Here is a 24902-nt window from a genome sequence, read left to right on the forward strand (position 1 = left end):
ATTTCCGACGCTTGCTTGTATTTTTATATGATCATTCAATTGCTCAGTGCATTTTCCAGTAAGTAGTATAGCCGATTCTGTATTTTTAGAACATAGAACAATACAGCACAGTACAGGCTGTTTGGCCCACAATGCTGTGCCGACCCTTAAACCCTGCCTCCCATATAACCCCCACCTTAAATTCCTCCATATACCTGTCTAGTAGTCTCTTAAATTTCACCAATGTATCTGCCTCCACCACTGACTCAGGCAGTGCATTCCACGCACCAACCACGCTCTGAGTAAAAAACCTTCCTCTAATATCCCCCTTGAACTTTCCACCCCTTACCTTAAAGCCACGTCCTCTAGTATTGAGCAGTGATGCCCTGGGGAAGAGGCACTGGCTGTCCACTCTGTCTGTTCCCCTTAATATCTTGTACACCTCTATCATGTCTCCTCTCATCCTCCTTCACTTCAGAGAGTAAAGCCCTAGCTCCCTTAATCTCTGATGATAATGCATACTCTCTAAACCAGGCAGCATCCTGGTAAATCTCCTATGTACCCTTTCCAATGCTTCCACATCCTTCTTATAGTGAGGCGACCAGAACTGGACTCAATACTCCAAGTGTGGCCTAACTAGAGTTTTATACAGCTGCATCATTACCCCACAACTCTTAAACTCTATCCCTCAACTTATGAAAGCTTTCTTAACTACCCTATCTACCTGTGAGGCAACTTTCAGGGATCTGTAGACATGTACCCCCAGATCCCTCTGCTCCTCCACATTCCCAAGTATCCTGCCATTTACTTTGTACTCTGCCTTGGAGTTTGTCCTTCCAAAGTGTACCACCTCACACTTCTCTGGGTTGAACTCCATCTGCCACTTCTCAGCCCACTTCTGCATCCTATCAATGTCTCTCTGCAATCTTCGACAATCCTCAATACTATCCACAACACCTCCAACATTTGTGTCATCTGCAAACTTGCCAACCCACCCTTCTACCCCACATCCAGGTCGTTAATAAAAATCATGAAAAGTAGAGGTCCCAGAACCGATCCTTGTGGGACACCACTAGTCACAACCCTCCAATTTGAATGTACTCCCTCCACCACGACCCTCTGCCTTCTGCGGGCAAGCCAATTCTGAATCCACCTGGCCAAACTTCCCTGGATCCCATGCCTTCTGACTTTCTAAATAAGCCTACCGTGTGGAACCTTGTCAAATGCCTTACTAAAATCCATGTAGATCACATCCACTGCACTACCCTCATCTATATGCCTGGTCACCTCCTCAAAGAACTCTATCAGGTTTGTTAGACACGGTCTGCACTTCACAAAGCCATGCTGACTGTCCCTGATCAGACCATGATTCTCTAAATGCCCATAGATCCTATCTCTAAGAATCTCTTCCAACAGCTTTCCCACAATAGACGTAAGGCTCACTGGTCTATAATTACCCAGACTATTCCTACTCCCATTTTTGAACAAGGGGACAACATTCGCCTCCCTCCAATCCTCCGGCACCATTCGCATGGACAATGAGGACATAAAGATCCTAGCCAGAGGCTCAGCAATCTCTTCCCTCGCCTCATGGGGCAGCCTGGGGAATATTACGTCAGGCCCCGGGGACTTATCCATCCTAATGTATTTTAACAACTCCAACTCCTCCTCTCCCTCAATATCAACATGCTCCAGAACATCAGCCTCACTCATATTGTCCTCACCGTCGTCAAGTTCCCTCTCAGTGGTGAATACTGAAGAGAAGTATTCATTGAGGACCTCACTCACTTCCACAGCCTCCAGGCACATCTTCCCACCTTTATCTCTAGTTGGTCCTATCTTCACTCCTGTCAACCTTTTGTTCTTCACATAATTGAAGAATACCTTGGGGTTTTCTTTTACCCTACTCGCCGCCTTCTCATGCCCCCTTCTTGCTCTCCTCAGCCCCTTCTTAAGCTGCTTTCTTGCTACCCTATATTTCTCAATAGACCCATCTGATCCTTACTTCCTAAACCTCACGTATGTTACCTTCTTCCATCTGACTAAATTTTCCACTTCACTTGTCACCCATGGTTCCTTCACCCTGCCATTCTTTATCTTCCTCACCGGGACAAATTTATCCCTGACATCCTGCAAGAGATCCTTAAACATCAACCACATGTCCATAGTACATTTCCCTGCAAAAACATCATCTCAAATTCACACCCGCAAGTTCTAGCCTTAGAGCCTCATAATTTGCCCTTCCCCAATTAAAAATTTTCCTGTCCTCTCCGATTCTATCCTTTTCCATGATAATGTTAAAGGCCAGGGAGTGGTCGTCACTGTCCCCCAGATGCTCACCCACTGAGAGATCTGTGACCTGATCCGGTTCGTTACCTAATACTAGATCTAGTATGGCATTCCCCCAGTCAGCCCGTCAACATACTGTGACAGGAATCCATCCTGGATGCACTTAACTAACTCTGCCCTGTCTAAACCATTGGAACTAATCAGATGCCAATTAATATTAGGGAAGTTAAAGTCACCCATGATAACAACCCTGCTATTTTTGCACCTTTCCAAAATCTGCCTCCCAATCTGCTCCTCGGTATCTCTGCTGCTACCAGGGGAACTATAGAATACCCCCAGTGGAGTAACTGCTCCCTTCCTGTTCCTAACTTCCACCCATACTGACTCAAAAGAGGATCCTGCTACATTACCCACCCTTTCTTTAGCTGTAATAGTATCCCTGATCAGTAATGCACCCCTCCTCCTCTCCCCCCCATCCCTCTTAAAGCACTGAAATCCAGGAATATTGAGAATATTCTAGAAGCTTTTTAGTTTTTCTACAGTCCGTGTCGCACCATTGAATATGGTTATCTCATAGGACATTTCTTTTCTTGAAGTCTTATTATCTATCCAGTATGGTGCATTGGCCTTCTTCAATCATGGGATTGAGTTTAGGAGCTGAGAGGTAATGTTGCAGCTATATAGGACCCTGATCAGACCCCACTTAGCTCATTTCTGGTCACCTCACTACAGGAAGGATGTGGAAACTATAGAAAGGGTGCAGAGGAGATTTACAGGATGTTGCCTGGATTGGGGAGCATGCCTTATGAGAATAGGTTGAGTGAACTCGGCCTTTTCTCTTTGGAATGACGGAGAATGAGAGGTGAGAGGTGACCTGATGGAGGTGGTTAAGATGATGAGAGGTATCGATTGTGTGGATAGTCAGAGGCTTTTTCCCAGGGCTGAAATGGCAAGCAAAAGAGGGCACATTTTTAATGTGCTTGGAAGTAGGCACAGAGGAGATGTCAGGGGTAAGTTTTTTATGCAGAGTGTGGTGAGCGCTTGGACTGGGATGGTGGTGACAGTGGTGGAAGTGGATACGATAGGGTCTTTTAAGAGACTCCTGGACAGATACATGCTCAGAAAAATAGAGGGCTATGGGTAACGCCAGGTAATTTCTAAGGTAAGAACATGCTTGACAGAGCACTGTGAGCCAAAGGGCCTGTATTGTGCTGTATGTTTTCTATGTACAGTACAACCACAACTTCTTTGCTCTTCTCCTTTTTCCTCGTTCATCCTTCAATCTTATAACTTTTAATAGAAGGCTATAACCAGCAGTATTATGCCTCATTCTTGACTTCCAAAGAACCCCTGGATCACAAGATCACCGGGATCCAACAAAGACAACAGAAATGGAGGGAGTACAGTGTGTAAGGTGCAATGATGTATTTCAGAGAATGTCCACTGTCGTTGGTGTGATGTGTGCTGGCAATGTCAGAACCCAAGTGCAGAGGAGAGAAGGACTCTAATGTAGAGACGGTGACCAGAGTTTATTCATATGAATTCAGGTGGAACATCGGTAGCTGACCTGAGGAACACTGAGACATATTCTTAAAACTAGGACCCTGTGATTAGCACTAATCAGGCATCCACTTTAAATAATACAAGTAACACAGAATCCCTGAGCCTATCAAAATAAACTTAAGCTTAAACAGAAATCACCTCGTATTACAAAGAGCAAGTTGTTTGAGAAAAGCACAGAGAACTCTAAGTGATTAACAATTAACTGATTCAGGAGCTGAAATCCTTGGAGCCCAACATTCTCTGTCTCCCCACACAGGCCACACGAGCTTATTACAGTAGTACACCTATAACAGTCCCATCTTCTTGGGGAACAGGTACAGGTCACACATGCTGAAAGCCTGTAAGTAAAAAATCTACTTCCTTAATTGCCAGGACATAAGAGATATGCAGATGCTGGAAATCTTGGATGATGCACACAGAATTCTAGAGGAATTCAGTAGGTCAGGCAGCATTTGGGGAGGGGGGGGTAATAAACAGTCAAGACATTTCATCAGAATTGATGAATGATCTCAGCTAAAACACCGACTGTTCATTTCCCTCCAAAGGTGCCGATTGTTCCATTGAGTTCTGCCATCATTTTGTGTGTGTTCCTCAACTGCCATGTCTCAGTAGCCAAGATTACATAAATCAGCAAACACAGGGTGCACCCATACATCTAACTACGTTGTTGCCTTCATAGCCCACTATCCGATTATCCAACTTCAGGTAACTTCTTTCTATGCCAGATCTGCCCGTTTTGTCCCTGTCAGTACTTTACCCCAATTGTTATCGTTTGGTTCATTTAGTCCGGTCTGCTGGGAATATCCCACAGCATCAACACTCACAGCACATTGCCTAGGTAGAGAATAAAGAACTTATAATTGCTTTCATTAACCCATCTGGGCTCACCTTATCATAAATATTCCTTTGTTCTACACAACCCTCCCCTTCCTTCTCTACTATCGAGATGTAAACTGTTTTCTTAATTCTAATGTTAACTCTGCTTCCCTTTCCACAGATGCTGCCTGACCTGACGAGCACATGGAACAGAGAAAAGTACAGGACCTTCGGCCCACAATGCTGAACCGGAGCGTATCAACAATCAGTCTAATCTAACCCTTCCCTCCTACATAGCCCATAAGCCTAGTTTTGGCTCAATCACTCTGTCTGCCGTGACCGCCTGGATCTCCCAATTGCCAGACTCAATCGCTGTTTACCATGGCCACCTGCATCTCCCCGTTACCAGACTCGATCACTCTGTTTACCGTGGCCGCCTGCATCTCCCCGTTACCAGACTCGATCACTCTGTTTACCGTGGCCGCCTGCATCTCCCCGTTACCAGACTCGATCACTCTGTTTACCGTGGCCGCCTGCATCTCCCCGTTACCAGACTCGATCACTCTGTTTACCGTGGCCGCCTGCATCTCCCCGTTACCAGACTCGATCACTCTGTTTACCGTGACCGCCTGGATCTCCCAATTGCCAGACTCAATCGCTGTTTACCATGGCCACCTGCATCTCCCCGTTACCAGACTCGATCACTCTGTTTACTGTGGCCGCCTGCATCTCCCCGTTACCAGACTCGATCACTCTGTTTACCGTGGCCGCCTGCATCTCCCTGTTACCAGACTCGATCACTCTGTTTACCGTGGCCGCCTGCATCTCCCCGTTACCAGACTCGATCACTCTGTTTACCGTGGCCGCCTGCATCTCCCCGTTACCAGACTCGATCACTCTGTTTACCGTGGCCGTCTGCATCTCCCCGTTACCAGACTCGATCACTCTGTTTACCGTGACCGCCTGGATCTCCCAATTGCCAGACTCAATCGCTGTTTACCATGGCCACCTGCATCTCCCCGTTACCAGACTCGATCACTCTGTTTACGGTGGCCGCCTGCATCTCCCCGTTACCAGACTCGATCACTCTGTTTACCGTGGCCGCCTGCATCTCCCCGTTACCAGACTCGATCACTCTGTTTACCGTGGCCGCCTGCATCTCCCCGTTACCAGACTCGATCACTCTGTTTACCGTGGCCGTCTGCATCTCCCCGTTACCAGACTCGATCACTCTGTTTACCGTGGCCGTCTGCATCTCCCCGTTACCAGACTCGATCAGTCTGTTTACCGTGGCCGCCTGCATCTCCCCGTTGCCAGACTCGATCACTCTGTTTACCGTGGCCGCCTGCATCTCCCCGTTGCCAGACAATTTAATTCCCCTTCCCATTCCCACACCGACCTCTCTGTCCTTGGCCTCCTCCATTACTAGGGTGGGGGTAAACGCAAGCTGGAGAAACAACACCACACACTCCGCCTGGGTGTTGTACAAGCCGACCAGATGTGAATTCCCCAATTTCTGATAACCTGCTTCCCCTTTATCCTCTTCCTCTCCCCTCTCGATCTACTTATACCCCTTTCCCCTCCCCAACCACTCCATCTGCCCATCACCCATGCAACCCTCCCTGTTTGTTCTGCACCATCTTCCGACATTTCTCCCTTTATTCCATACCCCATCTTCTGCAGCTTCTTTGTCCCGTCCACCGATCACCTTGCTATTCCCATTCTCTCCTTCTCCATTTGCTAATCACCCCCTCACCGGGATCTGCCTATCACGTGTTGATCAACCCATCTTTTATACTAGCTTTCTCCTCTCCTGGTGAAAGATCTCCACATGAAACATCGACAGTCGATCTTCCTCCACAGATGCTGCTTGACCTGTTTTTTAATCTTTGAATAAAGAAAAGAGATGAGTTTGCCAGAGTGACACGGCACTGAATCATGCTGTTCAGCTCAAGTCCGCACCAGCCATCAGGCACACATTCTCAGGGGCAAGGTTCAAAGGGGTACGGGCCAAACACGTGCACATGGGACCAGGTCAGGAAGATGTTTTGATCAGCACGAACAAGTTGGACCGTTGAGCCTGTTTCCATATGGTCTAACTCTATGGCTCCATAATGTTTATATTCTACATTGACTCCACCCGGCTCAGGTCCTGTGTTCCATGGGTGGAGGACCAGCAGAGGCCTCTGGCTCATCCAGGAATGTGTTGACACCCTCATGGTCATGTCATGATGCCAGAGGCCTGGCAGCAGAATCCTCCAAATCTTGGTGGGCCAATTTAATGTGATCTACGTAAACACACTCAGGTTGCCCCCTCTTAACTGTGATAAAAGACTTTTCTCTCCATTCCAAAACACGGAACGGGCCATCATAACGGGGCCTAAGGGGATGTTGGTGTGCGTCGTGGTGGTAAAAGCAAATGAGGTGGAACATAGGTTGACAGGAACCCAAGAGTGCAATTTGCCATGATGGGAGGTAGGAATAGGTGAAAAAGAATTAAATTCACTGAGGACGACGGAGTTCAGATGAGAAGCAGGTCATGGCACCAGGAGCAAAATCACCTGGCACTCATAATGGCTGGCTGTATACTAACTCAGCCACAGATGATTTCAGGTGCTCTTTTGGAGCTGTTCTTAGCCCCAGCAGGACCCATGGGAGACAATCATGCCAACACTCATCTTTAGGGAAGTCCTCGGTGCACCCTTTAAGGAGCAGTGAAACCGCTTGCATAGGCCATCGGACTGCAGGTGATTCACCGTGGTTTTATGTAGTCTAACGCCGAGATTCTGGGCCATCGCAGCCCAGAGGTCTGATATGAACTGGGGACCGCGGTCAGGGGAAATATCAAAGGAGGGGCCAAACCAAGCACTCCAGGTGCTGTTGAAAGCCCAAGCCACATCTATGGCCGTCGTCGATGCTAGAGGGATGATCTCTGGCCACCTGGTGGCATGGCCAGCACGGCAAGGAGATACGTGAAACCATGGGGAGGGAAGAGGACCAACAAGGTCCACATGGACATAGTCAAACCGTCACTCCGGGACCTCAAGAGGTGCCAATGGTGCCTGAATATGACGGATAAGTTTTCCCCAATGGCACTCCACATAATCTGCAGTCCAATCACGCAGGTCCTTTCTAAGGCTGTGCCATGCAAACTTTAGTGCAAACAGATTCTGTAGGTGAGAGGCCATCTATGGAGTTAAAAACAGCCCACTTCCAGTTTGTGGGCATAACGGGATGAGGGCGAGCGGCTGACACATTGCACAGGAGAGAAATCCCAGTTTCCCTGAACTTAATGTCAACCAACCTCAGGCCCAAAACTGCTGTTCGGTACCCCTGGACTTCTGGGTCAGTAGCCTGTCAGCTGCCTTGCCAGCACAGTCAACCCCTTTGTGTATGGTCTTAATGGCTGGCTATGAGAGGCAACCAAGAAGAAGAAAGCCCTTAACTCCAAGTGGAGTCATCCGGACACCGTCATGACGGTGTTTTTTAGCAGGCTTTGTTGTTTTTATGAGCCCGAGCTGCTAGCTTGACGCTTGACCCAGCACGGATGGAAGGCGTGCAAGGGAGCCGGCTGGATTCAAACTCGGGAGCCTTCGCTCCAGAGCGGCAACCAGCCACAACATTATATTTCCCCTGGGCATGTTGTGTGTCAGTTGTGAATTCTGAAGTGTAGGCCAGTTGGCGTTGCTGCCGTGCAGACCAAGGATCCGATATTTGGGCCATCGCGTGCACGACGGGTTTGTGAAATGGTGACCCTCTAGAAGAAAATGAAAATGGCGAACCGAGAAGGTCACGGTCAAATGTGCTGGACTTCCTTTTGGGGGGACAGAGCAGTTGACTGAAGAAGACAAGTGCTGCCACACACCTCTACAAATTCTTCATGCACAGCCCCCACAGCATTGGCTGAAGGGTCAGTGCTAATGGCTGTCTTGTATTGGGGAGTGGGGCCACGTTGGCAAGAGCTCACTTGGTATCATCAAATGCCCTGGTCATGCCCACTGACCAGTCAAGCATGTGATTAGGTGTATTGCATTTAAACGCACTATACAGAGGAAGCTCAATTTCAGCGGCTCATAGAATGAAGCATTGGTAGAGATTCACCTTGCCTTTTTAGTAGTGCGGGGCAGTGGGAAGTCCATAAAAGCAGCAACTTTTAATGTGATGAGTTTCGCACCTTCCGCAGAGATACAATGACCTAGAAAGTCAATGGTTGCCAACTCAAACTTGCATTTAGCAGGGTTAATAATCAACCCGTGTTGGCATAAATCTAAAAGTGAGTGGAGATGAGGTGCATGTTCAGATTCGGATGCACCGACGACAAATATGTCATCCAGGTAAACAAAAAGAAAATCATCAGCCTTTGGAAAGTCTGTGCTGCATTCCTCAGTCCAAACGACATGCACAGGAACTCAAAGCAGCCAGACATCGTTTGGGAATGTCCTCCCAGCACACAGGCACCTGATCAGAGTGACTCTGGCAAAAATAGCTTTCTGGCTGAACTTGCCGAAAAGTCTTGGATGTGTGGGACCGGATAAAGATTGGGGGTGGAGGTCTCGGTAAACGTCACACGGATAGCAAGCCACTATTGGACTTATGGACCATAAGGAGGGGTGAAGCACTGGGGGCTATTCAACTGGCAAACAATGCCATGTTTTTCCATGTTTGCAGACTCAGCCTTCACAGTTGTCAACTTGTCTGGGTCCAGTCTATGTGTGTGGGAATGGACAGCCAGGCCAGCTGTGGGAATGTGGTGCTTGACCCCTTTTTTTGTGACCGTAGTGGAGAATATGAACAGGTGAGGTCTGGGAATTCGCTCAGCAGCCGAATAAACTCAGATGCAGTGGAGCATGCGCTTGACAAAACTTGCTGTGGGGAATTTACAGGGTAACGACCCAAAGGCCTTGACATCCACAAGCTGGCATTTCCTAATATCGACGAACGGTCCTGGGGCACACAGGAAATCTGCATCAAGCAGAAGTCTAATCACTTTAGCCTGGACAAAGTCCCATGTGTAAAGTCGCCCACTGAAGCAGAGCATCGCCCATCGTGTTCCATAAGTCTGGATCCTGCTGCCTTTGGCAGCCTCCAGCGAGGTTTCATCACTCTTTGCCTCCTCATCAATAGGCGAAGCTAGCAGCACACTCACTTGAGCATGTGTCACACAGGAAGCGTCACCCTGAAAAGAAGTCTGTAATGAACGGTAGCTGACCTTAGCAGCTGGAACTCACAGTGTTCACGGGACCTCTGACATCCCCATGCACTGGCAGCAAAGCTGCAAGGCAGTCGGAACTTCATTGCGTCCGTAGCAATGCGAGTGTGGTAAAAACTCCGTCTCTGGCGTTGTCTGTCTCACAGCCGCATGTGTCCTTAAGTTGTGGCCTTGCTGACTGGGCTTATTGAGTTAGGAAAAGGAGGAATGATGCACCATTGCCTGGTTGAGTGTAGATTAGTGGTCGCCAACCTTTTTAAGCCCAAATTCCCCTGCCTTGGCCTTAGAGAAAGGCAAGATTGACCTACTAAATTGTTTAGACACACGCTTGCGCCACCAGGCAGAAGGGACCGGAAGTGGAATCCCACAGCCCCGGAAGCAGTCTCTCTTTGCAGGTGGCTTTTTGTAGTGGGAATGTTGCTATGTTACCATTATCTTAATTGGTATTACTTATTTTTAGAATGCTCACATTACAACACCCTTAATTCTATGTTTCATTATTTAATTTTATTTCAACATGAAAAATAAATGAATAAAAATTGACTGTTACAATCAGTGTGATGACTGGGGCTGAATACTTTCTGCTAGTTCCCTGAAATTCGGCTCATAACTACAGACAGCCAGCCTGAGTCAGTCTGTGAGGTGTCTGTCAGTAAGACAGTTCCTGTACTTAGATTTAATAATTTTCATCTGTTTCAGCACAGCACCCTCACAAACCTCCTGACAGACTGAATATTCGAATGGACGGTTTCCTTTGTTAGACTGAATGTTGAATCTGCCACGTTTTTCAGGTGTTTTGTGTTGGTAAACTGTTACTGAGACACCAGTATAAGTTTCAAAGGTACGCAAGCTAATGACACCACTGTTTTTTGTTTCCCAGTTTTTTTACATTTAGGGAATGTTGGAATTTAAAGGGGGAGAAGTGTTGTTATGTGAGCATTATCAGACATCCCATCCTGCAAAAACTCATTTCAGGGAGGTAGCACCATCAATTTGCGGGAGACTCCTGGGAGAGCTGGGATGTCTGCAGTAGAGTAGCTTCTTAGCAGCTAGTCAGTTCGTTTAAGTAACGTTAGCTATGCTGATGAACAAATGACACCTGTTAAACTCACCTCAACATGTCTTTTACATTTTAACCCACCATGGGCAATAGAAAAGTCACTGTTGCAAACAGTGCAGTGAGAAACACTGTCATTATTTTTGACCCCTATTAGGCAGGGGTACACTTTAGTGTAGTCTGGGGTGAAGTACATTTTATATTTTCTTTTTACTTGGAACACTCTTCCATGGTGCGCATTCTCTCTCTCTCTCTCTCCCTCTCTCTTGCTCTTGCTCGCTCTCTCACTCTCTTTATTGCTCGCTCTCTTTCTCTCTCTCTCTCTTGCACTCTCTCTCTCTCGCTCTCTCTCTCTTTCTGTCTCTCTCTCTCTCTCACTCCCTCTCTCTTTCTGTCTCTCTCTCAGGATATTGTATATAATTTGCAGGCATCAGGGAGGTGCTATCAATATGCAGGAGACTCCTGGAACTTCCAGGAGAGGTGGGATGTCTGCATTATAAAGATAGGTTGATGCCTATTAGGATAATGGTGAGGTAGCAGTGCTCCTGCTGCGGAGAGGATGTTTCTAGGTTGTGGGGTTTTCTTCCAGTCTTTTCTGCCCGGTGCGCATTTCTCATATTTTTTCAGGATCTACTGGGAAAGTCTCAAAGATCGGCCGGTTGATTGTGATTGACTGGTTGGCGACCACTAGTGTAGACTATCAGCCATTTTAGCAAGCTCCCTATAGTCCATCACAGGTGCATTAGTGAGGGCTATATGAACTTGATCAGGCATTTGCTGCATGAAGAGTTTAAAAAAAAATAAAACAAGGATGGTGGTTTCCCAGGAGAGACAGCGTGTGGCCCATTAGTTCTGACAGCATAGCATCACTGAGGCTGGGCAAGGAGAGGAACTGTTTGGCGTTCTCAGATGCCAATAGTCCAAAAGACTGTAACAGGTGAGTTTTTGGTGATTGGGTATTTATTGTGTTCAGGTGGGTGTTCTATTTGACTCACCAACCTTGCAGCCACAGAGTTTCCAAGTGACGTAACCACACAGAAATATTTGGTGTCGTCCGCAGTGATTTCTTGCAGTGTGAGTGGCCTCGGCTTGTACAAAGCAAGCAATGGCACTTTGCTCCAAAAACTCCAGCAGTTTTCAAGTCACTGCGTTGGCCGACATGTTCAATAACTCTGGAATTGTCCTAGAGCATCACTGTAGGTTTTCGCAAATAAAAATGGCGGAGGTGCTTTATGCTTCTGAAAAATTGTAACAATTCGTTCATATAAGTATAATTGCAAAGACTGCATGACAGCGCCTCCACATCCTTAGGAGTCTGCAGAGGTTCAGCATGTCACCAAAACCTTAACAAACTTCTATAGATGTGTGGTGGAAAGTGTACAGACTGGCTGCATTATGGCCTGGTATGGGAGCACCACTGATTCTGAGTGGAAAATCTGACAAAAGGTAGTGGATTTGGCCCAGTGCATCACAGGTAAATCTATCCCAACCATTGAGCACATCCACATGAAACGTTGCCGTAGAAAAGCAGCATCCATCATCAAAGGCCCTCACCACCCAGGCCCTGCTCCTTTTATTGCTGCTGCCATGGAACCCAAGAAGAGCTGGATTCAAATTTAACTTGGAGGTAGTGTGTCAAGAGACCAGGGTGAGGATGGTTAGGTTCCAAGAGCAGGAGTATCTGAGACTAGAATCGAGACATAATATGAAACTGAAATGACGACAGGGTTCTAATCTAGAAGCTAAACAAGAATCAGAAATTGACCTGATGACTGAGCACCAAACCTCAGTTCAGGTGCCTTTAAATATTAAAATCTTGACCCCAAAACATGGCCGCCCATTAGCGAGGTGGGCCTGAACCTTTAAAGGTTCTCTGGTGTTCCATATTCTGGAGAGTTAGGGTGGAGGCTGGCATGGTTGGGTACAGGTAGAAAGCAGAGGGTAGGAGTTGAAGATTGGAATGGAGTGCTAGTAGTGTGCAACAAGGTTCAGTTATTAGTTAATATGTAAATAATTGAACGCAAGTGCACAAGATTTGATCAGCAAGTTTGCAGATAACACAAGATTAGTAAGTGATGTTGAAGAAGATTAGAAAAGAACTTAGTGGGTACTTTGCATCAAGCTTCAAATGGAAGACACCAATAACATGCTGGAAATTTAAGAGATTCAGGGCAGACCTAAGTGTAGGCATTACTAAGGAGACAGTGCTGGGAAGCTGAAAGGCCTAAAGATGGATAAATCACCTAGACCAGATGGACTACATTGCAGAATTATGAAAGAAGTAATTGAAGAGATTGTAGAGGTCTCTTGAAAGTCATGATCTGTCAAGAATCACCAGAGTCAAGGTGGGTCCCAGGGGACTAGCAAATTATGAATGTAACATCACTGTTCAAGAAGGGAGGGAGGCAAAAGACAAGCTGTTAGCCTGACCTCCGTAGCTGGTAAGATTATTACAGATGAAATTTCAGACAGCTTGAAAACACATGATATAACAAGGTGATAACAATATGGTTTTGTTAAGGGGAAGTCCTGCCTTACAATTCTGTTAATATTCTTTGAGAAGGTAACAACCAGATAAAATAAAAGAGAGTTGGTGGATGTTACTTACTTGGATTGTCAGAAGGCCCTTGACAAGATGCCACACATGAAACTGTTAAGCAAAATGTAGCCCATGGTGCTAGAAGCAAGATACTTGTGTGGATAGAAGATTAGCTGAGTTTCAGAAATCAGAGAATGAGGATAAAGGGGTTCTTTTTAGGATGACTATTGGACACATGGACATCCATTGAGTCAGTGTTTGGACCACACAAGCTTAATCTTTATACGTTAATGATCTGGTTGAAGAAAATGGTGGCAGTATAGCCATGTTTGCAGATGACATGATAATAGGTGGAGAGGCAGGTAGTTTCAGTGAGTCTACTGAAGGACTTGGAAGGGTTAAGAGAGTAGGCATAGAAGTGGCAAATGGAATACAACATAGGGCTTTGTGGAGATATGCATTTCAAGAGGAATAATAAAGGTCTAGACTATTTTCTAAATGGGGAGAGAATTGGGATTCCTAGTTAGGATTCCCCGAAGGTTATCTTGCAAGTTCAGTTGGTAGTACAGAAAGCAAATGCAATGTTAGCGTTCATTTCAAGATGACTAGAATATAAAAGTAAGGGAGTACTGGGACGTTGAGATCACACTTGGAACATCTTGCGGAATTTTGGCCCCATATCAAAGGAAAAATGTGCCAACCCTGAAGAGAGTCCAGAAGAAGTTTACGAGAATGATCCTCGGAATGAAAGGGATAATGTATGGGGAGCATTTGATGGTTCTGGGGCCTGTACTTATTGGAGTTCAGAAGGATGAGAGAACATTTCATTGAAACCTACCGGATACCAAAATGCCTGGATAGAATGAAAGTGGAAAGGATGCTTCCATAAGTAGGAGTCCAGAATGTGAGGAAATGACCCCAGAGAAAAGGGACATCCCTTTAGACCTGAGATGAGATTGAGTTTCTTCAGACTGAGGGCGTTGAACCTGTAGAACCAACTGCACAGAGGGTTGTAGAGCCTAAATCATTGGGTGTGTTTAAGGCAGACATTGATATGTATTTGATTGGGAAGGGGGTTAACACAGGAGAATAGGGTTGAAAAAAAATCAGTCATGAATGAATGGCAGAGCAGAGTTGATGGACTGAATGGCCAAATTCATCTCCTATACCATGAGGTCTTATGGTCTCACCCCAGTGCTGCATCAATGTTCTGATGGTTTCTCCCAATCCAATAGGGTGTCGCAGATGCCACCACACTCTAGGTGGAGATATTCTTCCTCATTGTTGATCTTCCCTTTCCATGAATTACCTTAAGCCTCTTTGCCCTGGTTTATGACCTCTCTATGTAGGAAATAAATACTACCTGCTTATTCATTCCAAGCCTCAGACAATATTTTACTCCTTGATCAATTCTCCTCTTTTCAAAAAAGAAACCACAACCACAGTCAATCAAATCTTTCCTCACAGTAACAACTTTACAGACCTCACAACATCCTGGTGAATTTGCTCTGCACCTTTTCCAGAGCAATCCCTTTGACCCTGCGTTGCGCTGACCAGAATTGTGTCCAATACTTAAGCTATTGTCTCACTTGCACCATCTTCATCACCTTACAGCACTTAAGTTCTATAGCTTGGCTAAAGAAAAGAAAGCGCCATCTATTTCTTTACCACCTCATTAACCTATCATTCAAGATCTGCATTTGGAAAGGCAAGGGCTGGTAAAGAATGCACAGCATGGCTCTATGCATGGGAGGACATATCTCACAAATATAACTGAGTCCTCTGAAAAGTTAACCAAGAGAACTGATGAGGGCAATCAACATTGTCTACAGAGACTTTAGCCAGGCTTTTGACAAGAACAAGTATGGCAGGCTGCCCCAGAAGCTTAGAATTCACATGATTCCAAGGGTGAGCTAGACAAATGGATGCAAAATTGGCTTGGTGGTAGAAGGCAATGGAATGACCTTACTTTTAAAACAGAGCAAGATAATTTTTTTGGAAAGCAGTAGTAGCTAAAGGTCATTGTGGTTGGCTAGGTAATTATGGTTATGATCAGATTGGCTGATGTTGGGAGAAGCTTTGAACGTAAATAGATCCCAAGAGTCCTGAGAAGGAAATTGGAGAGCAGCAGTATGAAATATGGTGAAGGGAAAGTGTTCAGGAATACTGGGTGCCTTGTGTATGCTGGAAATAAAGGAAAGCTGGCAATACTCATTGGTGCTCCTATGTGCTGGAAGTTCAAAAACATAGCTGTGTGGAGTGGATTGCACCAGTGCAGGGACAATGGATACCAGGTAAGGAACACAACACGGCTGCAACATGAGCAGATCAGCAAAGCTTGAGTGCAGCCTTGGACAGGCTGAGTCAGATCCTAGACTGGAACACAGCCAATCCCAATAGTCTAGAAATGCTGGAATGTGGGAATCAGGGAAAAGCTCACTGCAAGCAATCAGACATACAGACGTGTATACTAGGAGTGGGAGTAGATCAGGAAATCCTTATAATTTATGTGTTCTGTGGTCACTTATTTCTCTGATAGGATATACAGTATGTATTAATCCCATTTCTTTTCTTTTTGATTTCATTTGCACTGGACCTTTGGTCTCCAGTATTTCCGGGAGTTATTTTCTGATTTCTTGTGTGGAAGTAAGAATACAGTATTTGTTTTAATTCCCTTGCCATTTTCTAATTCTCCATTATAATTTCTCCTGTATCTTTCTGTAAGGGCCCACATTTTCCAATTTGCACACCTATAGACCTGACATTCTTTTTCAATGTCTTATGCAAATTTACTCTCACATCATACTTTCTGATTTTCTTTTCAATTTCTTGACCACCTTTAATAAATTCTAAATAGCTCAGGTGCAAAATAAGAGTAGAATTCAGATAGATGCTAGAAATTTGAAATAATATAGAATATCCTTGAACTACTGGGCAGGTCAGGCAGCAACTGTAGAGAGGGATGCAATGGACCAAATTTGCATGATTCAGGTGCATATTACTACAATGTGGGTGGCTTTCAGACTGAGGGACTGATGAAAAGTGATGTATTATGATCAACATCAATGGTGTGCCTTCCATGTTCAAAGGCCCAATTTAATGTCGGAGAAATATATACAATATGCACCCTGAAATGGTTTTTTTTTCACAACCATCCACAAAACAGAGGAGTGTCCCAAAGAATGAACAACAGTTAAACATTAGAACCCCAGAGTCCTCCCCAGCCCCCCTCCCTCCCGCGCATAAGTGGTAGCAAGCAACAATCTCCCTCACCAGCAAAAAAAAGCATCGGCACCCGCTAGCAAGCACTCAAGAATGAGCAAAGCAATAGCAAAGACACAGACTTGCAGTTACCCCAAAGTTTTCACGTTTCTCCTGGTATACAACATACCACAGGCTCTCTCTCTCTCTCTCTCTCTCTCTCTCTCTCTCTCCCCCCCCCCACCCCCAATAAGGGAAAAGGAGGTATCTACGTTTTCCCAGCAAAGGGGGAGACATAACAAACAACTCATTGGTTTAGGATGTTAAAAGTCTGTTATGTCACTTTTATCGAGCTCTGTGCCAGAAGATCTCAAAGATCTCAGGTCCGGGCACACAGCCACTGATATCCCGACTACCCTGACAACACGTGGGTCTCCTGTTGTGACACCAACCCTTGATCCATCCTTCTCCAGAGCCCTGAGATCCTAGGCTTCCAAATCCGAGCCGGACTCTTGGGCCGAGCCCTTGGCGTGCTGAAGGACAACAGTTGGTTATGAAGCCCTGAGAGCGGGTCCCATTCCCGCAAAGAACCAGAGTCAGCGGGTAACTCCAGGTCAGGGTCTTCAAAAGAACCCTGAAAAGGAAAAATAAAGATATTAAAGATGGAAATAGAGCTGTTTCCAAAAGATGCAAGCAAAGGAGTCGCTGTTTAGCGCCATCATTACTCTGCTCTGCCTCTTCACAAGCATATCACCCGTGACAGTGCATTTCTTTATGAGAAACACACAGATGAATTTCCAGAGTAATGGGAAGTAGCCAGCAGACTTCACTTTTGGAAAGATACACTGTCAAACACACATGACTGAAAATGCATCATCATGTGATTTAATTTCTGGGCAAACTTTAAGATTAAATGATTCTTCCCTCTTGATCTATAATGAAAAATAATCTAGGTTAAACTGGTTTAATTGATGTTAAATTAAGTTAGAAATAGATCAATTTTAACCTTGCCTTTTTTAGACAAAAGTTTAAAAGATATCTTAGTCAAAGTTCACAAAAAGTAATCTAAAAGGGCAGAGGAAGGGATATTGAATAATTAAAGGATCCACTCAAGTTTTATTCAGTTGAAAGTAAAGAGTAGCATTTGGCTCCCCATAATGCCAGCTTGGTGCTGAGGTTGTCAATGGCTCATTCTACATGGATGCTCCATGGACATCCAACAAGGAATGAACTGGAGCCAAAGGTGGGGTTTGAACCTCCTACACTGCTGGTCCTTCACTCAGCAACTACAGAGAGGCAACGTGGAAGTACATGCGAGACTTGCCCCGGTGGCAGGAGCTGAAGTCCTGATTCCAAGGTCACACTGATGCCCAGTAGCACTCTGAGCCAACAAACCCCTTCCTTCTCCAGAACATCTGCCACTGACTGACTGAAGGCTTCCTGTGTCATTACTATTAAAATATTCTGCCTAAATATATATGATGAATCTCATTACAGACAGGCTTGTCTTCCTGCTTTCAGTTTCCAGTCCAAAGAAATCCCTGAACTACATCAGTGCTTGAATCAAGTTGAGCTGATCAGACGCAGGTATTTAAATCCATTTATGCCGGGCTTATGTTCATTCCTTAATAGTTTAACATCCATAACAGGCCAAAGCACTCTGACCTTGACAAACTAACTAAGCAAGAACAGGCAATGATGTGTACAAGGTTAGTGGCCACCAGACAAATGATGATAAAATATATCTCAGTACTGAAACAATAGCTGTATGTCTTGTGTGACATATTGCACCACTTCCAGGCTTTGAATCACAGAGCAATTTATTTTGAATCTGCATTCAACTATGTTTTATTGTCATAATAAAGCAACTGCCACAGAGAGGGGGATTTTTATAGTGTCCAATCTTGAAGTTGTTACATTATCTTCACAGCTCAGAAATTATGGTATTTAAATTCATCCCAATAATAACTGTCATTAAAATAATGAAATCAATCTGAAAGGTATGACAATAAAATCTTGTCATGAAAATTTACAACTTGCGATCAGCCTGTCAATCACTGTTGATAACTTGGAGGAGGGGACTTTCTCTTGTCACAGACTGCCCATGACACCAGGTTCTCAATGATAGTCTCCAATAGATGGACTTTGCATTGCCCTGTTGGAATACAGATGGCTTTGTGACAGGGCTACTCTGGAGCAGGAAGGGCAGGAAGCAGGGGTTCAGGAACCCACCGGTCTCAGGTCTCACCTTTGCGGCAGTTCACATTATTCAAGTCTCACAAGTGTAGGGCACTTTTTGGAGCTCAGAAATGCACTTAAACATGCAAGAACATCAGTGTGTTGCCAGCTTGGTTCGTTGGGGAAGGCAATGCTTTGTCCTTTGATCTCCAATATGTAGTTCAACACCAGTTTCACTTTAATACCAGAATGTTGTTAACTATATGTGGGCAAATCCACATTACTGCTCTTAACAACACTGGTGCCAGGTTGAGTCATTGACCCCAGGATCCCTTTAAACACCATTCAACTAAAGCTTTTTGCACACACTCCAGTATCTTGGCTTTTATTGTATTAACGAAAGTACTCTGTGTGCTTTAATCTTTGTTTTATGGGTGGGGAGAGAGTGGGGTGTTGAGGCCAAGGTCGGATCAGATATGATCTTGATGAATGACGAACAAGCTCAAGGGGCCGAGTGGCCTTCTCCTCCGTGTAACTGATGTGTCTTTCAAACCTGCTGCTCTAGGATTGAAAGGCAGAGCTTGGATTTTGTAATGTGGCCACCACCTCCCCTGTAAAAAAAAACTTGCTTCATAAATCTCCTTTAAACTTTCTAACCTCTCATCTTAAAACTATGCTCCCCAGTAATTGAAATTTCCACCCTGAGGGGAAAAACTCTATCTACTCCTCACATAGCTTCACAAACTTCCATTTGGTCTACCTCAGCCTCTGATGCTCCGGAGAAAATAACCCAAGTTTGTCCATCCTCTCCCAATAGGTAGTAATCTTGAATCTAGGCAACATCCCTGTAAACCTATCCGAAATCCTCTCCAAAGACCCCACACACTTACTGCAATGTGGTGACTAGACCTGCATACAAAAAAAAGTGTGTAATTTATACTTAGAGTACTGTGCTAAAGTCTTAGGCGCACGCACACACACACACACACACACACACACACACACACACACACACACACACACACACACACACTCTGTGGCTGGTGCAAGTAAGGTTTCTTATTGCTTTTGTGTGTACATGCATGTGTGCATATGACAATAAGCCCCACTTTGATTTTGTAAATACTCCAAATAAAGTCTGACCAAAGTTTTATATGGACATTTACTTTCCAAGGAGTGTAGGATTCCACATGCACCTTGCATTCATCCATACTGAATTTCCTTTGCCAATTACATACTCCATCTGCACTTCCAACAGTTTTTATTACCTTACCAGAAGCCAGTAGAGCTGGTATCTCACTGCAGCAGAGACCCAGGTTTGATCCTGACTTCAGATGCAATGCTTTTACCTTCTGCCTGAGACTGCGTGAGTTCCCCTTGGTGCTCTGGCATCATAAAGGCATGACCGTTGGTAGGGGCTGTAAATTACCCCTCGTGTGAAGATGAGTGGTGAAACCGGGGATGGGTTGGGCAGAATAAATAATTGGATTAATGTGCATGGTTGGAATGGCTTCTAAGGGCTGAAAAGCCTGGTCCCATGATGTATCTCTCCATGACCCCTCACTTGCCATTTTCAACAAAGTGGTTTTATTGCTGATTCCAAATCAAATGGTGCACAGCACTGATCCCAAAACCAGCTCCAGGAAACAGTTGCCAGTCTAAAGCAAACTTAGCCCAACCCCAACCCAAAACATCGAGTGCTTATCCCCTCTGTAGAAACTGCCTGGCCTGATGAATTCCTCCAGCAGTTTGTTTTGTGTGTTTTGTCTGTATCAAGTCAAATCAATTATATTTAACAACTACTCTGGTATCCATGTAGTGAAACCTGCTTGTTGTTCAGTCTATCACCTGCCCTGATATGACCTTCTTTCTGATCTTAGCCATGAGCTAACTTATTAAGGGATCTTTGAAAAGCTTTTATCAGGACAGATGAGATATAGGCTAATGGATCCATTTTAGATTTCATCAGCTGTATTCAGGCTGGGCTATTTAGAAATTACTTTTGAGAAGATCTAACATAAGACCATAAGACATAGGAGCAGAATTAGGCCATTCAGCCCTTCGAGTCTGCTCCACCATTCCATCATGGCTGTTTTATTATTCTTCTCAACCCCATTCTCCTGCCTTCTTCCATAACCTTTGACATCCTAACTAATCAAGAACCTATCAACCTCTGCTATGAATATACACAATGACTGGACCTCCATACTTGAATGTGACAATGAATTCCATAGATTCACCAATGTCTGGTTAAATGGACATCCCTCTATTCTGAGATGTGCTATCTGGTTCTAGACTCCCCCCACCCCCCCCCCACCATAGGAATCATCCTTTCCACATCCACGCTGTCTAGGCCTTCCAATATCTGATAGGTTGCAGTAAGATCCTTCCTTAATTCTTCTAAGCTCCAGCGAGTACAGGTCCAGTGCCATCAAACACTCCTCATGAAGGAACGTTTTCATGCTCAGAATAATTCCCATGAAGTTTCTCTAGACCCTCTCTGGTGCCAGCACATCTTTTCTTAGATAAGGGCCCAAAACTGCTCACATTACTCCAAGTGCAGGCTGACCAATGCTTCATAAAGCCTCAGCATTACATCCTTGCTTTTATATTCTAGCCCTCTTGAAATGAATATTAACATTGCTTCCTTGTCACAGATTCAATCTGCAAGTTGAACTTTAGCAAATCCTCCATGAAGACTCCCAATTCCCTTTGCCCCTCACACAAAATGCTAGTGGGACGCAGCAGGCCAGGCAGCATCTATAGGAAGAAGCACTGTTGACGTTTCGAGCCGAGACCCTTCATCAGGACTAACTGAAAGAAAAGATAGTAAGAGATTTGAAAGTAGGAGGGGGAGGAGAAGGAGAAATCCAAAATGAAAGGAGAAGACGGGGGTGGGGGGGTAGGGTGAAGCTAAGAGCTGGAAAGGTGATTGGCAAAAGGGTTACAGAGCTGGAGAAGGGAAAGGATCATGGGATGGGAGACCTAGGGGGAAAGAAAGGGGGAGGGGAGCACCAGAGGGAGATGGAGAGCAGAAAAGGAGTGATGGGCAGAGAGAGAAAAAAAAGGAGGGGGGAAATAAATAAATCAGGGATGGGGTAAGAAGGGGAGGAGGGGCATTAACAGAAGTTAGAGAAATCAATGTTCATGCCATCAGGTTGGAGGCTACCCAGCCAGTATATAAGGTGTTGTTCCTCCAACCTGAGTTTGGATTCATTTTGACAATAGAGGCCATGGATATACATATCAGAATGGGAATGGGACATGGAATTAAAATGTGTGGCCACTGGGAGATCCTGCTTTCTCTGGCAGACAGAGCATAGGTGTTCAGTGAAACGGTCTCCCAGTCTGCGTCAGATATCCATGGCCTCCTCTATTGTCAAGATGAAGCCACACTGATTTACCCCATCCCTGATTTATTTATTCCCCCCCCCTCCTTTTTCTCTCTCTGCCCATCACTCCTTTTCTGCTCTCCATCTCCCTCTGGTGCTCCCCTCCCCCTTTCTTTCTCCCTAGGCCTCCCGTCCCATGATCCTTTCCCTTCTCCAGCTTTTGCCAATCAACTTTCCAGCTCTTAGCTACCTCTCTAGCATCATTTTCCGGCAGTCCAATATCTACTCTCACTTTTTCTTTGCTTTTTATATATCTGAAAAAATTATCATATGTATGTATGTATATGCCCTCTTTAGGGGAAAGGGTGCTCATAACATAATAAAATTTCACTTTTAATTTAAGAGAAAAGTTTAAGCTGGATCTAAAATCTTAAACTTAAATGAGAGTAATTTTACAGGCAAGAGAGACAAGTTATCCAAAATAGATTAAAAAGTAGATTAATAGAAATAAGAGTAACTGAACTGGGCAGTTACAGGTAAGAAAGAGAGCTCTCCATTAACTTTAGCCTGACATGAGGAATGTGTCCTCCATCCCTACAGTTCACCCTTCTGATGTTGCTTTCTTAGCCATCCTACTCTGCAACTTCCTGTAATTCACAGCTTTGGTTAATTTCCCCTCTTTCCAAATTTCCCTACCAACCCTTAATACAGACAGCCTCCACAAATTATCGCCATGGTTACCCTGGCCTCAGCCTATCAAAGGTCCTCCTATCCCATCCTGCCCTTCACCCCCTCTGCAACTTAATACCAACCTGTTTTCTCTCTTCACCAGATCCGATAAAGGGATTTTGACCTGAAACATTAATTATTTGTCTCTCTCTTCACAGATGCTGCCTGACCCATTGAGAGATTCCTGCATTTTCTGTTTTAGATTTCTAACATCTGCTGTTTTTTGTTGATTTTCAGGCTCTGCTTTTTAAGTCATCCAAATAAGATAGAAGCTCTCATATAGTATGTCCCCATGTTATCCTTCATCTGAAAAATTTGTCAATTATCTATAATTACTTACTTAATACAACATAGCAGGGCATTTGACCAACCAGACCCTGACAGCTCCCAATAACTTGCTTTGTGTCATCTTTCTTAGCATCCTCAGCAAATCTGGCTCTCAACCTCTTTAGCTAACTCATTAACATTAAGACAGTACTGATCTTTGTGGCATTCCATTAGTTCCAGCTTGCCAACCTGAAAATGATCCATTTATCCCAACTCTGCTTTCTGTGAGTTTGTCAATGCTCCATCCCTGCTAATATATTGCCTCAATGAAATGGTTTTGTATGTTGTGCAGTAAACTGTTATATTTTCTACATAGGCAGTCCGTCAGGAATCAGGGTGACTTACTTCCTCTCTAGATCTGTAAGATCTGAATTGGCTGACGAAGCCATTTCCGTTACTGTAGACCCTACCACAGGTGGGTGGTTTGGGAAATGATATACTCCTGTTGTTTACACAGGTGGGCTTCCAACACATGCCTTCTGCCATCCTCCTTCTCCATCTGGAGAAGTTACAAACCAGAGCTTCCCAGGGAGTTACATTCATTTAAGGAGATTCCAGGCATATTTTGGTTTCTACACCTGGCAATACTTTCCCTTGAAAGAGTTCAGAATACAGTTCTGTTTCAGGGGTCTGGCATTGGGCATGGTCTTCCCACCGAAGGTGAATGAGAATAACTAAGGTTTCATGTTAAGAGAGTGTGGTGAACTATGTGCCTGTCTGGACGTGCCCCCTTCTGACTGCTCCTGTGGCTCCTCCCACAGGCCCCTGTATAAAGGCGACTCAGGTCTAATCCTCCGCCTCATTCTCCAGGATGTAATATGATGGTCACTCACTGCTGGTTCCTTCTTTAGTCAATAAAAGCCGATATCTCGCCTTACGTCGCAGAGTGAGTTATTGATGGTGCATCAATTTTATTGACTGAAGAAGGAACCAGCAGTGAGTGACCATCATATTACATCCTGGAGAATGAGGCAGAGGATTAGACCTGAATCGCCTTTATACAGGGGCCTGTGGGAGGAGCCACAGGAGCAGTCAGAAGGGGGCGTGTCCAGACAGGCACATAGTTCACCACAGAGAGTAGCTGATGTTGGTCTGGTATTCTACCCAATGAATTTAATAGATTACCTGGAGGTACTGTGGGAATCATCTCTCCAGTACTTTGAGGTGACTACTGGTTCTGTCCTAGAAACCTTCAGGAGAGTAGAACTATTTCTGTCTGGTAAATCATGAGCTTTGAGGTTAAGAATTTTCCTTTCCAAAAGAGAACAAAGACAACCCCGGCAGGAGAAGGCCCTGGTAAATCTCACCATTGAGGTCTGCCTCTATCAAAGAATAGCTCCTAGTGTGTGGCGAATGGTCAACATTTCCCAGCGTTCTGTCATGGTGAAGGCCATGGTAAATCTCACCATTGAGGTCTGCCTCTATCAAAGAATAGCTCCTAGTGTGTGGCGAATGGTCAACATTTCCCAGCGTTCAGTCATGGTCCTTTCATGTTGACAAGCACTGTTCAACAATGATGGCTTTGTAGGTGGCACCTGCTTTGTGGATCTTTAGAATAAATACTGTCCTCTTGTACATTTGAGTGAGTGAATTGAAGATAATTTGGTGCTCTGAACATGATCAATTGCGAGAATCATCTGCATCCTAGGCTCAACTACTGAAGTTGAGGTGACCTTGGTTCTG

This window comes from Hypanus sabinus, chromosome 21 (genome assembly GCF_030144855.1).
Source record: "Hypanus sabinus isolate sHypSab1 chromosome 21, sHypSab1.hap1, whole genome shotgun sequence".
Lineage (NCBI taxonomy): Eukaryota > Metazoa > Chordata > Chondrichthyes > Myliobatiformes > Dasyatidae > Hypanus > Hypanus sabinus.